This window comes from Microcebus murinus, chromosome 11, assembly GCF_040939455.1.
Source record: "Microcebus murinus isolate Inina chromosome 11, M.murinus_Inina_mat1.0, whole genome shotgun sequence".
In the NCBI taxonomy this organism is placed as follows: Eukaryota; Metazoa; Chordata; class Mammalia; order Primates; family Cheirogaleidae; genus Microcebus; species Microcebus murinus.
In genome coordinates, this window is record NC_134114.1 from 74,897,917 (window position 1) to 74,913,108 (window position 15,192).

Below are 15,192 nucleotides of genomic sequence, written 5' to 3' on the forward strand. Positions count from 1 at the left end.
CCCCGCCCTGACAGCAGAGAACAGAACTTTGACCCCTGCTAACGGCCTGAGGGCAGGCTTACCCAACCCAGCTCCGCCCAGAACGAGAGCTGATAACAGGACTCAAAATCAACACCATAGCCTGTTCCTCCAAGCAAACGCCACCTACTGACAGGGACGGCATCTTGCACAGCCTTTCCACGGCACCCACTGACTCAATATACAGGGAGTGGTCCAATTTCACCCACAGGCACCACCTAACGCCTCAGAAACTAAACAAGGTGTGTGAATACCCAAACAATAACTTAAGGAAAGAAACAACAACTGATCGACATGGGAAGAAATCAGCGAAAGAACTCAGGAAATATGAAGAACCAAACGGAAAACACACCCCCAAGGAGGAGCACCAGCCCCCTAGAAACGGACACCGACCAAAATCAGGCAACCAATATGACAGAAAAGGAATTTCGTATGTGGATCATAAGAACACTCACCCAGCTGCAACAACAACTCAATAACCAACACCAAGAAAACACAAAAAACCTCCAAGAAATGGAACAAAGGTTCAACAAAGAGATTGACACAGTGAAGAAAACTTTAACCGAAGTCCTGGAGATGAAGAATCAACTCAGAGAACTACAAAATACTGTGGAAAGTCTCAAGAACAGGGTAGATCAAGCAGAAGAAAGAATCTCAGAGCTTGAAGATAACACCTTCCAATTAAATAATTCAGTCACAGAAATAGAGCAGAGAAACAAGAGAAAAGAGCAAAGTCTACAAGAGCTGTGGGATTATGTGAAAAAACCTAACGTGAGGGTCATAGGTTTAGCCGAAGGGGAGGAAGACAACACTCAAGGGCTGGACAAGCTTTTTGAAGATATAATAGAGGAAAATTTCCCAGGCCTTGCTCAAAATCTCGATATACAAGTTCAAGAAGCCCAGAGGACCCCTGGGAGATTCAATGCAAACAGGAAGACGTCACGTCATGCAGTCATCAGACTGACCAAAGTATCAACTAAAGAGGCCCTTCTAAGAGCTGTAAGACAAAAGAAGCAAGTGACATACAAGGGAAAGCCAATTCGAATAACATCAGACTTCTCTAATGAGACTTTACAAGCAAGGAGAGACTGGGGCCCCATTCTCACTCTTTTGAAACAAAACAATGCCCAGCCTAGAATATTATTCCCTGCAAAACTAAGCTTCATATATGAAGGAGAAATAAAAACATTCGCAGACAAGCAAAGGCTCAGAGAATTCACCAAGACAAGACCAGCCCTACAAGAAGTACTTAAAACAGCGTTATGCACGGAACATCATAATAATAATCCACGGATATAAAAACAACCAAAACCCAAAGATATTAAAGGCCAGATATTACAATGGCTCAAGACAGAAATCATAGCAACAACATCCAACCCAACAGAATGATCAGTAATCTACCTTACCTATCAGTTCTCTCAATAAATGTGAATGGCTTAAACTCTCCACTCAAGAGACATAGGCTGGCTGAATGGATAAGAAAATACAGGCCAAGTATATGCTGTCTTCAGGAAACACATTTAACCTGCAAGGATGCACATAGACTAAAAATAAAAGGGTGGAGATCAATATTCCAAGCAAATAGAAGCCAAAAGAAGGCTGGTGTGGCAGTTCTAATTTCAGATGATTTAGTTTTTAAACCAACAAAAGTAGTAAAAGACAAAGAGGGTCATTATATAATGGTGAAGGGCACAGTCCAACAAGAAGAGATAACAATTTTAAATATATATGCACCCAACTTAGGTGCACCCAGATTCATAAAGCAAACCTTACTGGAGCTAAGCAAATGGATTAATAGCAACTCCATAATCGCCGGGGATTTCAACACCCCACTGACAGCACGAGACAGATCCTCCAAACAGAAAATTAATAAAGAAATAATGGACTTAAACAAAACTCTAGAACAATTGGGTCTGACAGACATCTACAGAACATTCTACCCAAAATCCACTGAATATACGTTCTTCTCATCAGCTCACGGGACATTCTCTAAGATTGACCATATCCTAGGACACAAAGAAAATCTCAAGAAATTTAAAAAAATAGAAATCATACCATGTACCTTCTCAGATCACAGTGGAATAAAACTAGAAATCAACCCTAACAGAAACTCACATTTCTACACAAAAACGTGGAAATTAAACAACCTCCTACTAAATGATTACTTCGTAAATGAAGAAATCAAGACGGAAATAAAAAACTTCTATGAAGAAAACGACAATGGAGAGACAAGTTATCAACTCCTCTGGGACACAGCTAAAGCAGTTCTGAGAGGAAAGTTTATCTCCATAAATGCCTATAACCAAAAGGCAAGAAGATCACAAATAGACAATCTAATGAAACCACTCAAAGAGCTGGAAAAAGAAGAACAGACCAACCCCAAACCCAGCAGAAGAAGTGAAATCAACAAGATCAAATCAGAACTAAACGAAATTGAAAACAGGAAAGCTATTCAGGAGATTAATAAAACAAAAAGTTGGTTCTTTGAAAAAATAAACAAGATTGACACGCCGTTGGCTAAGCTAACGAAAAGCAGAAAAGAGAAATCTCTAATAAGCTCCATCAGGAATAAAAAAGGAGATATCACAACTGATCCCAAAGAGATACAAGATACAATTTATGAATACTACAAAAATCTTTATGCACACAAACTGGAAAATGTGGAGGAAATGGACAAATTTCTAGAAACACACAGCCTCCCTAGGCTCAACCAGGAAGAAATAGATTCCCTGAACAGACCAATCTCAACAGCTGAAATAGAAACAGCAATTAAAAATCTCCCTAAAAAGAAAAGTCCCGGTCCAGATGGCTTCACACCTGAATTTTACCATACTTACAAAGAAGAACTAGTACCTATCTTGCAGAAACTATTCCACAACATCGAGAAGAACGGAAACCTCCCCGACACCTTTTATGAAGCGAATATTACTCTGATACCAAAACCAGGAAAGGATGCAACAAAAAAAGAAAACTACAGACCAATATCCCTAATGAATATAGATGCAAAAATTTTCAACAAAATCTTAGCTAACCGAATCCAGACACTTATCAAAAAAATAATCCACCACGACCAAGTGGGCTTCATCCCAGGGATGCAGGGATGGTTCAACATACGTAAATCTATAAATGCAATTCACCACATAAACAGAAGCAAAAACAAAGACCACATGATCCTTTCAATAGATGCAGAAAAAGCTTTTGACAAAATTCAACACCCTTTCATGATACGAACACTTAAGAAAATAGGCATAGAAGGGACATACCTAAAAATGATACAAGCCATATATGACAGACCCATAGCCAACATCATACTGAATGGGGAAAAATTGAAATCATTCCCACTTAGAACTGGAACCAGACAAGGCTGCCCACTATCTCCACTTCTGTTCAACATAGTGCTGGAAGTCTTGGCTACAGCAATCAGACAAGAAAATGGAATCAAAGGTATCCAAATAGGGGCAGAAGAGATCAAACTTTCACTGTTTGCTGATGATATGATATTGTATCTAGAAAACCCCAAGGATTCAACCAAGAAACTCCTGGAACTGATCAATGAATTTAGTAAAGTCTCAGGATACAAAATTAATACACAGAAATCAGAGGCATTCATATACGCCAACAACAATCTAATTGAGAACCAAATCAAAGACTCAATTCCCTTCACAATAGCAACAAAGAAATTAAAGTACCTAGGAATATATTTAACCAAAGAGGTAAAAGACCTCTACAGGGAGAACTATGAAACACTGAGGAAGGAAATAGCAGAGGATGTAAACAGATGGAAATCCATACCATGCTCGTGGATCGGCAGACTCAATATCATCAAAATGTCTATACTACCCAAACTGATCTACAGATTCAATGCAATACCTATTAAAATCCCATCAGCATTCTTCACAGATATAGAAAAAATAATTTTACGCTTCGTATGGAACCAAAGAAGACCCCGAATATCAAGAGCAATTCTAGGCAACAAAAACAAAATGGGAGGCATTAATATGCCAGATATCAAACTATACTACAAAGCTGTAGTAATTAAAACAATATGGTATTGGCACAAAAACAGGAATATTGACCAGTGGAACAGATGTGAGAATCCTGATATAAAACCATCCTCATATAGCCATCTCATCTTTGACAAAGCAGACAAAAACATACGCTGGGGAAAAGAATCCCTCTTCAATAAATGGTGCTGGGAAAACTGGATAGCCACCTGTAGAAGGCTAAAACAGGACCCACACCTTTCACCTCTCACAAAATCCAACTCACGCTGGATAACAGACTTAAACCTAAGATATGAAACTATTAGAACTCTAGAGGAAAAAGTTGGAAACACTCTCCTAGACATCGGCCTGGGCAAAGAGTTTATGAAGAAGTCCCCAAAGGCAATCACAGCAGCAACAAAAATAAATAAATGGGACATGATCAAACTACAAAGCTTCTGCACAGCCAAAGAAATAGTCATGAAAGTAAACAGACAGCCTACAGAATGGGAAAAAATTTTTGCATCCTATGCATCCGATAAGGGACTGATAACTAGAATATACTTAGAACTCACGAAAATTAGGAAGAAAAAATCAAATAACCCCATTAAAAAGTGGGCAAAGGACTTGAACAGAAATTTTTCTAAAGAAGACAGAAGAATGGCCAACAAACATATGAAGAAATGCTCAACATCTCTAATCATCAGGGAAATGCAAATCAAAACCACAATGAGATATCACTTAACCCCAGTGAGAATGGCCTTTATCAAAAAATCTCCAAACAATAAATGCTGGCGTGGTTGCGGAGAGAGAGGAACACTCCTACACTGCTGGTGGGACTGCAAACTAGTTCAACCTCTGTGGAAAGCAATATGGAGATACCTTAAAGCGATACAAGTGAATCTACCATTTGATCCAGCAATCCCATTGCTGGGCATCTACCCAAATGATCCAGTGACACTCTACAAAAAAGACACCTGCACTCGAATGTTTATAGCAGCACAATTCATAATTGCAAGGCTGTGGAAACAGCCCAAGTGCCCATCAATCAAAGAATGGATTAATAAAATGTGGTATATGTACACCATGGAGTACTATTCAGCTCTAAGAAACAATGGTGATATAGCACACCTTATATTTTCCTGGTTAGAGCTGGAACCCATACTACTAAGTGAAGTATCCCAAGAATGGAAAAACAAGCACCAGATATATTCTCCAGCAAACTGGTATTAACTGAGTAGCACCTAAGTAGACACCTTTTATGAAGCGACACCTTCTGAAGCACATAGGTGCTACAGTAATAGGGTATTGGGCAGGTGGGAGGGGGGAGGGGGGCGGGTATATACATACATAGTGAGTGAGATGTGCACCATCTGGGGGATGGTCATGATGGAGACTCAGACTTTTGGGGGGAGGGGGGGAATGGGCATTTATTGAAACCTTAAAATCTGTACCCCCATAATATGCCAAAATAAAAAAAAATAAAAAAAAAAAAAAAAAAAAAGTAAGTATATAGACAAAATTCAGTATACTCTAATATTGTAATTGTGGTGAGTAAATCTCTTATATTTTTGTCATGAAGACTCAAAGGTAAACTATTAAAAATAATTAAATAGTTAATTAAACTGTTAAAAAAATTAACAGTTTGTTAAGTGATAGGAAATATAAAAAGATGGAAATTGAGATACTCAAAAGTCAAAATGCATGTGCATATGGGATGGACATAAAGTGTAGAGCTTTTTATTTTTGTTTGTTTCTATTGTTTCCTTAATCATCAAAATTAAGTTGTCATAAAGTTAAAATAACTTGTTATCCCTACAAGTTATTCCCTTTTTATTCCCTTGTTATCCCTACAAGTTAATCCCTTTTTCTGTAAGTCTCATAGTATCTATCCCAAAGCAAAAACCCATATTAGACACCTGAAAAATAAAAAGCAAGAAATTAAAAGTTACTATCAAAGAAAATCACATAAGCAAAAAGGAAGACATTGAGAAAGGAATAAAGGAAAGAGGAGTTACAAAATAACCAAAAACAAGTAACAAAATGGTTTTAGTAGGTCCTTACTTATCAACAATAGCCTTGCATATAATAGAATTAATTCTTCAATTAAAAGACAAAAGAAGCTAAATGAATAAAAACAAGACCATTTATGTGTTGAAATGAGAAACTCATTTCACCTATAAATATACACATAGACTAAAAATGAAGGGATAGAAAAAAATATTCCATGCAAATGAAAAGCAAGACAAGCATGTATAGCTCTACTTATATTAGATAAAATAGATTCTAAGTCAAAAAATGATGGAAATGATTTTAAAAGACCATTTTATAATAATAAAGTGGTAAATATAGCAGGAAGATATAATTGTAAATATATGCACCCAATATTAGATCATATAAATATATAAAGCAAATATTAACAGATATGAAAGGAGAGGTCAGCTATATAACATTAAAAGACTTCGACAACCCACTTTCTGTAAAGGACAAATTACCAACACAGAAAATCAACATAAAATAACTTAGAGATAAACTCCAATGTATACCAAATTGACCTAACAGACATTTACAGGATATTCCATCCAACATCTACAGAATACACATTCTTCATAACAACACATGGAACATTCTCCAGGACAGATAATATGTTAGGCCACAAAACAAATCTTAAGAGATTTTTTAAAAATTGAAATCATATCAAGTAAGTATCTTTTCTGACTACCATGAAATAAAACAAGAAATAAATAGCAGACAGAATTTTGGAAAATGTTTAAATACCTGGACATTTTTTTTTTCAAAATGCTCAAGAACAACCTATGAGTCAATGAATAAATTGAAAAGGAATTTCAAAAATTTCTAGAGATAAATGAAAATGATAAAACCACCTACCAGAACCTATGGAATACAGAAAACGTAGCCCTAAGAGGGAAATTTATAACAATAAATGCCTACATCAAAAAAGTAGAAAGATCTCAAGTAAACAACTTAAAATTATACTTTGAGGCATCAGAAAAATAAGAGTAATATGAACCCAAAGTAAATAGGGGGAAAGAAATAAATATCAGGGGAGAAATAAACAAAATAGAGACTAATAAAACAATACAGAATATCAACAAAAGAAAAAGCTGAAAAGACAAACAAAATCAACAAATCTTTAGCGAGACTAATTAGGAATTAGAGAGCTGACTCAAATAATCAGAGATTGAAATAAAAAGACATTACAACTGATACCAAAGAAAAACAAAAGATCATGACAGACAACTACAAACAACTATATGCCAACAAATGGGAAAACCTAAAAGAAATGGACATAAACAATTTACCAAAATTGAGTCATGAAAAAATGGAAAACTTAGACAAATGATGATTAATGAGGTTTAAGTAGTAATAAAAAGTCTTTCATAATGCCCAGGACCAAAAAGACTTCACTATTGAATTTTACAAAACATTTAAAGAAAAATATATATGAATTCTACTCAAACTATTTCAAAAAATTAAACAGGAGATAATACTTCCAAACTCATTCTGTGAGACCAGAATTACCCTGATACAAAAACCACACAAGGACACAACATAAAAAGAAAACTACAGGTCAATATCCCTGGTGAATATAGATGTAAAAGTCTTCAAATGTTTCTATGTGCATAAATCAATAAATGTTATACTTCACATTAACAGAATAAAGGATAAAAAGCATGTAATCATATTATGGAGAATATGTATTTGACAAAATTTGCTGTGCTTTCATGATTAGCTAGATTAAATCATTCCATATATACTTTAAAACAATATATTATACTCAATAAATACATATAATTTTGTGTCAACTTTTAGAAAAATATTTTTTTTACAAAAACTAAACCAAAAAGCAGAAAATCTCTAATTAGAAATCTTGAATTTCCTATGACTAAATCTACAAAGCCAATGGCATCTGTACTAAACTTTCCTTTTGAACTCCAGAGTTCCCTGCCCTGTTTCCTCTGCAGAACCTTGAATAATTAATTAGCCACCTTGTCCTTATTTCTCATCCTTCTCTATTAGTTCTTTCCTATAATTCTTTAAAAACCCTCTTTTCCTTCCCCCTCACAAACACAAAACTTTTTTTATCCCAACTGCTACCTCTATGTCTTATTTTGTCCAGAAATAAACTTCCGGAAGGAGTTATCTAGACACCTTGTCTCATTTTACTCTCTGCTTATACATTTCTCATCCTGCTGAAATCTGGCTTTCATCCTTCCTATTCCTTTAAATTACTCTCATAAAGGATACTGATACCCCACTTGTTGCTAAATCCATTGGGAATTTATGTTCATTTTCTATTTTATTTATATCTCAGAAGGATTTGATACTCCCGTTTCATCTTAAAAATTATTGCCATTGATTTTTATGAAATTGTTTTCATGTTCTTCCTTCTACTTGAACTGTCCTCACTTTTGTTTTTCTTTGTGTATCTTCCTTATTGCCATTCCTTAAAGGTCCCCCAAGATGATGCCTAAACTCCCTTATCTTCTCATACCACACACTCTTTCTGTGAGGTCACTTTACTCACATAAGTTCCATCACCTTGCGCATGCCAATGACCCCAATCCAAAATTAATCCGTATTCCCTTCCTGAGTTCCTAACACAATTCTCCTCTGGACATTTCCTCTGAAACATCTTATACAGCTGTTTAACTTTGAACTAATGATACTGGTTCAATTTTCTTCTTTAAATACATTTTTTTTCTCTAGTATTTATATTAGTAAACATATCACCATTTCCCATCAGTCATCAAACCAAAAATAGCTTCCTTCATTTTCTCCTATATACAGTCAATGACAAATTCCTGCCAATTGTACTTCCCAGCTCTTGATTCTGTCCTTTTCTTTCTATCTCCACTGATGCTCTCTGTCAAAATTCAAGCTGAAATTTGACAAATTCCTCTCATCTGGTGGCTCCATAAAAATATGTGCAACTCTTAAAGGATTTGAAGAGCCATTTTAAAAAAGTAAATCTGTTTATGTTTCTAGCTACATTAGACTTTTTTAAGCTTCCCATTACCTTTATGTTAAAGCCTATATGTTAAAGTGTAAACTCCTTCATATGTCTTTAACATTTTCTTCATAATCTTAGCTCTGCCTACCTATCCAGTCTTGCCTTGTCATAATCTCTATCATTACAGGGTATAGACTGCTTTAGTCCCCCAGAATATATGTGTCTTTTGTTCCCCTCCATGTGCCTTTAGGGCTGCTGTTGCTAGGTCTGAAATCTTCCTTTCCTTTTACCTGGATGATGCCCACTCATCTTCAGGTCCTAGCATCAGTTGCCTTGAAAGACATTTTCTTGACCTAAAAATAGTTAGTTCCCACTGATAAATTTGTCTGTAACATCTACGATCAATTATCCCTTTTTTAGTTACTCTATTAGACAGTTGAGGTTCAGTCAGGTAAACAGAGTCCACATGACATAGTTTTTGGAAGAGCTGAAAAGCCAAATAGGGTATGATAGAGCTACCAAAATGTTAGCAGCATGTGGAATCTATAGGAACAAAGGGAAAATGTGTTCTATGAGAGTCCCAAATTCAAGATGACCAGAGAGCTGAACCCATGGAGAAGACATTCTAGTGAGATATGGGACCATGGGCAGAGTGGCCATCTGGAGGGGCTGGGGACAGCTGAAGAGATGTAGCTACTTACAGAAATGTAAGTGGTAGTAGAGAATGAGAGGAAGCAGTACCCTTGCTTCTCTTTCCCTGCTTCTGTACCTCCAGCCTCCCACAAGTACTTCTCTGTGGCAGAACCTAGACTGAAGCCCAGTGACATGGAAGCCAAGGAGCTGCTATCTATGAACATCAGCCCTACTGTAATACAGAGAGTAAGAGAAGGGTTTGCGACATGTATGACCAGCATTGACTGTGTTTTGACTGAATATATGTTTTGGGAGGGGAAAGACTGTGTTTTTTCTGTATATTAGTTTATTTTCAGAATATGGTCTTTTGCCTAGTTAATAGTGGGTTCTTGTAAGTATTTAATTGACAGATTTATGATGCCATATTTTGTCATATAAGCATGTATATGTCTATACACACACACTCTCTCAGGCAATTTATTTCCAGGATTTCAGATATTTTTAGTAAAGTTTTCTTCTTTATAACATTTTGATTGAAGAAATCCATCTAGACACATTTCTACAGTTCTTTAGTTTCCTATGCTATGCCTGAAACATACTTGCAATTAACATTCAAAATTCAGAAATCTGAAACAGATAAAAGCAGATAAGCACTGCTCCTTATATCTGCCATCCTAATTCAGGTTGTCTCTGCCTGAGTATCTCACATCTCCCTTCATAATGTATTTACTTCCCTTCATAATGTATCCTTCACCATCTTGTTACCACTTTTGTCTGTTTCTTTTGGTGATTTTTCACTTCCTTAGTGAATGCTGTCCTTGATGCTTTCCTTCATAAGACTCCTGTTGGCTTGTGGTCCATTTGACAAAAAGTTACACTGGGTTTTCTAATATACTTCAAAAGCTTTGAATTTCATTCTGTCATCAAACAGCCATAAAATGATAGACTGACAGCTCTGGATTGAACTTTGAGAAATCATCTAGCTTAATCCCTTGCCTTCTAAAAGGTTAATAACTGAAGTCTAGATAGTGGCTATCTCACAGTTTTAAAATTTTTCTTTTACTGAAGCCTCCATAAATGAATGGCATTTTCATCATCTTTCAAGTCACTCTATTTCGGTATTTAAACAAATACTCACAGAGAAGTAAATACTTCTTTTTCTGAACACTCCCTTATTCCTATTTTTCCTGTTCCTTCTCTTTTAGGCATTTTTCCTTGGTATTTTTCATTGTTCAAACATTCCATGAGGAACAACTTGTAAGTACTGCCATCATATAATGGTACTGACTTGATATTGTAAGATGGCCATTACTATATTGAGAAGTCTTCACCAGTGGAGCTGGTGCAGGTTTATAGTCTGCAAACATGAATTGCAAATGGAAAACTTTACTTTTCATAAATATACTTAAGTCATTGGTCCCAATATCTGCTGTTATTGGAAAATTGATGCCAAATTAATAAAAGCGGTTCTCTCCGACTCTGTCTCTGTCTCATTCTCTGTTTCTCTTTCTTTCTCAATCTTGGTGTTCTCTTCCCCCTTTATTCTCTCTCTCTCTCCAGTAGCTATAACATTAGTCAATTCAGTATTTTACCTTCTCCATCATTATTTTTCCCCTCTCTTCTTGTTTGGAAGGGTGAGTGCAGTAGGCAAAGATTTACATGTCAACAGTTGAGTTGTTACCCTTATGGTTGTTCTCTAATCACTGAGTCAGTGTGGTTATTTTTTCCCAACAGAAAATTCTCTCCACATCTTCTTTTCTATTCTCAACCCCATCTCTTGGGGATACAGAATATTTGAGGATTTTCTTTCATGCTACTTTAGATTCAAAGGAAAATGGTGGTATTGGTGTTCAGAGAGTAACATTTTTTAATCCTTTATTTATTTATTTTTGTTTTCAGTTTTGTTTTCCAACTTTCATATGGTATACAAGCCACAAGTTTTCTTTACAATGGAATCCTTACAAATTCCCTGGAATTACTTCATGATTCCTACTTCCCCAAGAACTCTGATAGAGGTGGCACAAGAATTGTCTCTTGTATGAACATCCACTTTGATCCTCAATCTTTTGTCATATATCAAACTCTTTTCTCTTTGAGGGTTGAAAAAATGACCTTACATCATCAAAACTCTATGTCAGGGTATGGCTTATAGTAAGAGATTTTATTGTTGAGCCTCCAGATTTGAGAAGATACAGTACTGGCTCAGCTTCTGTTCTCATGAGCCCCATGTGACATATCTGATATATCCCCATATCCAACAAAGTGAGAATAGGCTATTGTAGGAATATTTTCCAAGTAAAATTTTCATTTTTTGAAACAAAATAACATATTTTTATAAGCAAATTACTGAATAATGACCATGACTAATAATTTAGTTCAGATTTTTCCTTTCCAAATAATTCTGAGTTGTTTATATTATTTTTCCCCATGTGAGGAGCAGATCTTTTTAATGGTGGTATATCATCTCAGTTATGCCTTCCAGTAAAGTTTTGAATTTGTAAAAATTTTTTGCACAGCCTTTTAGTGTAGCAGATAAATAATTGAAATAGAGAGAGAGACCTGATATAAAAATTTTGGCATAGCAAATAGAAAATAATTTCTCTTCACTCACTTAAATTACTCTTTTCAATTAGATTGGCATCCTCAGCTTCTTTATGATACAGCAAGAGGCCATGAAGATTTTTTTCTGAATTTTACCAAGAAACTCCTTATGAACACTGTCTAAAAAAGCATATATATGTCTGTGTTCCCCCTCTCTTGGTATAATAGCCACTGTTGATTTCCTCATTTACTATCATCGTATTTATATTATTTATTGAACTGCTTTTCTTAAGCCCTCAGTATTGCTTCAAACAAATTTTCCTGATGGATCATTGTGCCTGTTTATTTTAATTTTCATTTCTGGTAAACAATCCCAGATTGAATTAAGAGAGTGTTTTTATATAATGTTAAGTTTCCTTATAATTTAGTTGAATATTATTATTATGTTTTAGAGATGAGGTCTTGCTATGTTTCCCAAACTGAAGTGCAGTGGCTATTCACAAGCATGATCCCACTACTGATCAGCACAGGAGTTTCCACCTGCTTCATCTCTGACCTGGGCAGGTTCGTCCCTCCTCAGACAAATTGGTGGTCCCTGCTTCCCGGAGGTCACCATAGTGGTGCTAAACTTATTGCACATACCTAATTGGCATTGTTTGCTACAGCTGGGAACTCCTGGGCTCAAGTGATCCTCCCTCTTTAGCATCCTGAGTAGCTGGGACAAGCGTGTGCCACCACACCTGGGTTAATATTAATAGTTATTCAGAAATATGGGCACATCTTACAGCTCTAGGTTCTCCTTAAAAATAGTTTTGGTTATATTTTTTAGATTTTTAACATAAAAAATTGTCCCTAAGAACAACTCTGCGGCATCCCACAGATTGTGACTTCTTTCTCCCTCCTCCCCTATCAACTCTGCCACTCTAAAAGGATTGACAGAGAGTGTGATGCAGATGTCTCATCCCTCAGCTGTCTGGACCCATGACATTCTCAGAAAAAGCCTGTTACCCTTATCCACTTACTGTCAAAATAGGACAAGGAAATAGGAGAATGCACCTTGATAGATATGCTCATTGTCCCTCCTGCATAACAGCAGCCCCACCTCCTGACCATGAAGGACAATTATTCCTGCCAAGGCCTCTTTTCTTGCCTGCTGGGCTGTTTAGGCAGGATCCTGAAGGGACAAAGTAGTAAACACAGCTTAAGCTTTATGGAAATCTTGTTGTATCCTATGTTGAAAATGTTCCCCTCTGGGAGACATTTCTAAGTCCATAGCGGCCAGAGTTTCGGAGATAGGATGCACAAAATGAGTCACTGGGAGTGGTGGCAAGTGGAATGTGGCAGGCAGGATTTTGGTCCCCAGGATCTCCTCTCCCTGGTATTATGACCGAGAATATGCTCCCTTACAAGGCGGAATTAAAGTTGCAGATGGAAATGAGGTCTCTAATCTGCTGATCTTAAAATAGGGAGATTATTTTGGATGATTCTGGTAGATTTAATGTAATCAGAACCCTTACAAGCAAAAGAGGAAGGTAGAGGTAGTTTGTCAGAGAGATTTGATGATGGAAGAAAAAGGAAGAGAGATTTGAAGCTTGAGAGGGACTCAACCCACTGTGGATGGTTTTGAAGATGAAGGATGGGAAGCAGGAGGTAAGGAACAGGTGTGGCTTCCAAAACCTGGGCATCTAAAACCCTGCACACAGTCAGCAGGGAAGCAATGACCTCAGAGATAAAATCAGGAGGGACTGAATCCTGCAGACAACCTAAATGTGCAAGGAAATGAATTATCCCCTGAAGCATTCGGAAAGGAATACAGCACCGCTGAAACCTTGATTTTTAGCCCTGTCGGAACCTCACCATAAGTCTAACCTACAGAACTGTAAAATGATACATTTGTTGTTTTTTTTTAAAAAGCATTCTCTGGCATATTTAAAAAGAGAAACTGTTATTTTATACTTCATTTTTTCTTCTTTTTTCTAAATGAGGTATTGAGACAGTGTCTTCAATATTTCAGGCACAAAAAGGCACGAAAAATGTGTTTGTGCCTTTCTACCTTCTACATTGTGGATAATATTCCTTCATAAACACATACGACATTTTATTATGAAAATGGGTGGCTCAGTTTTCTTTGTCACCACAAACTAGCCGAAAAGAATATCCTTATGAACTTGATTTCATTTAAAAAATCCAGAAACCTCTCCAAAAAAGTTGCATTGATATACACTCTAACTAGCAGTGAATGAATATTTTAGTTTCCCTGTATTCCACTAGCACTTGATAGTAATTTGAGACAAATGTTTTTGTGATTTGGTAATCTCTTACTATACTTGTTAACTTTACTTATGTTGTCTTTGGTCAATGAGAAATACTTTATTTTTAATGTAATTGTATTCATTTTTTCCTTTTATGGTTAGTACTTTAGAAGAGTTTTGAGTAACTTGTTCTCAATCTCAGGATTACAAAGATATTTGCTAATATTTATTCAGTATGCTTTTTAATTTTATTATTCTATCTATATTTAGTGTTAATTTTTATGTATAGTGTCAGGTAAGGCATCTTTCATTTTTCAATGTAGTAAACCATTTTCAAAACACTAATATTAAATATTCTTTCATTTATCCTTTACTTATTTCTGTGTCATCTATCTCATAAAGATCTGATTATATTAATAAAACTCTGTTTTATTCTTTTTTTCTTCTGCACCAATATCATATAAGTTGAATATGTAGAATACCTTTATAAATAGTACAGAGTTTATCCATTCTTTTCTTTATTAGTAATTTTTAAAAATCAGCTTGGCATATATTATATATCTTTATATCTATATGCATTTTTGAATAATGTTTGTTAAAACTTCTTAAAATTTTAGTAGTTTATTTTCAGTTATCAGTTTGGTTTGGGAAAAATATATTTTTAAAATGTAATCATGCCAATCATTGACACTGTGAAGATTTCTTTTTTACTTGTCATTGTCTTTTACATATTTTGATAGAATTTTAAAATTCTAAGTTACCTATGTTAGAGAGTTTCACTTTCGTTTTA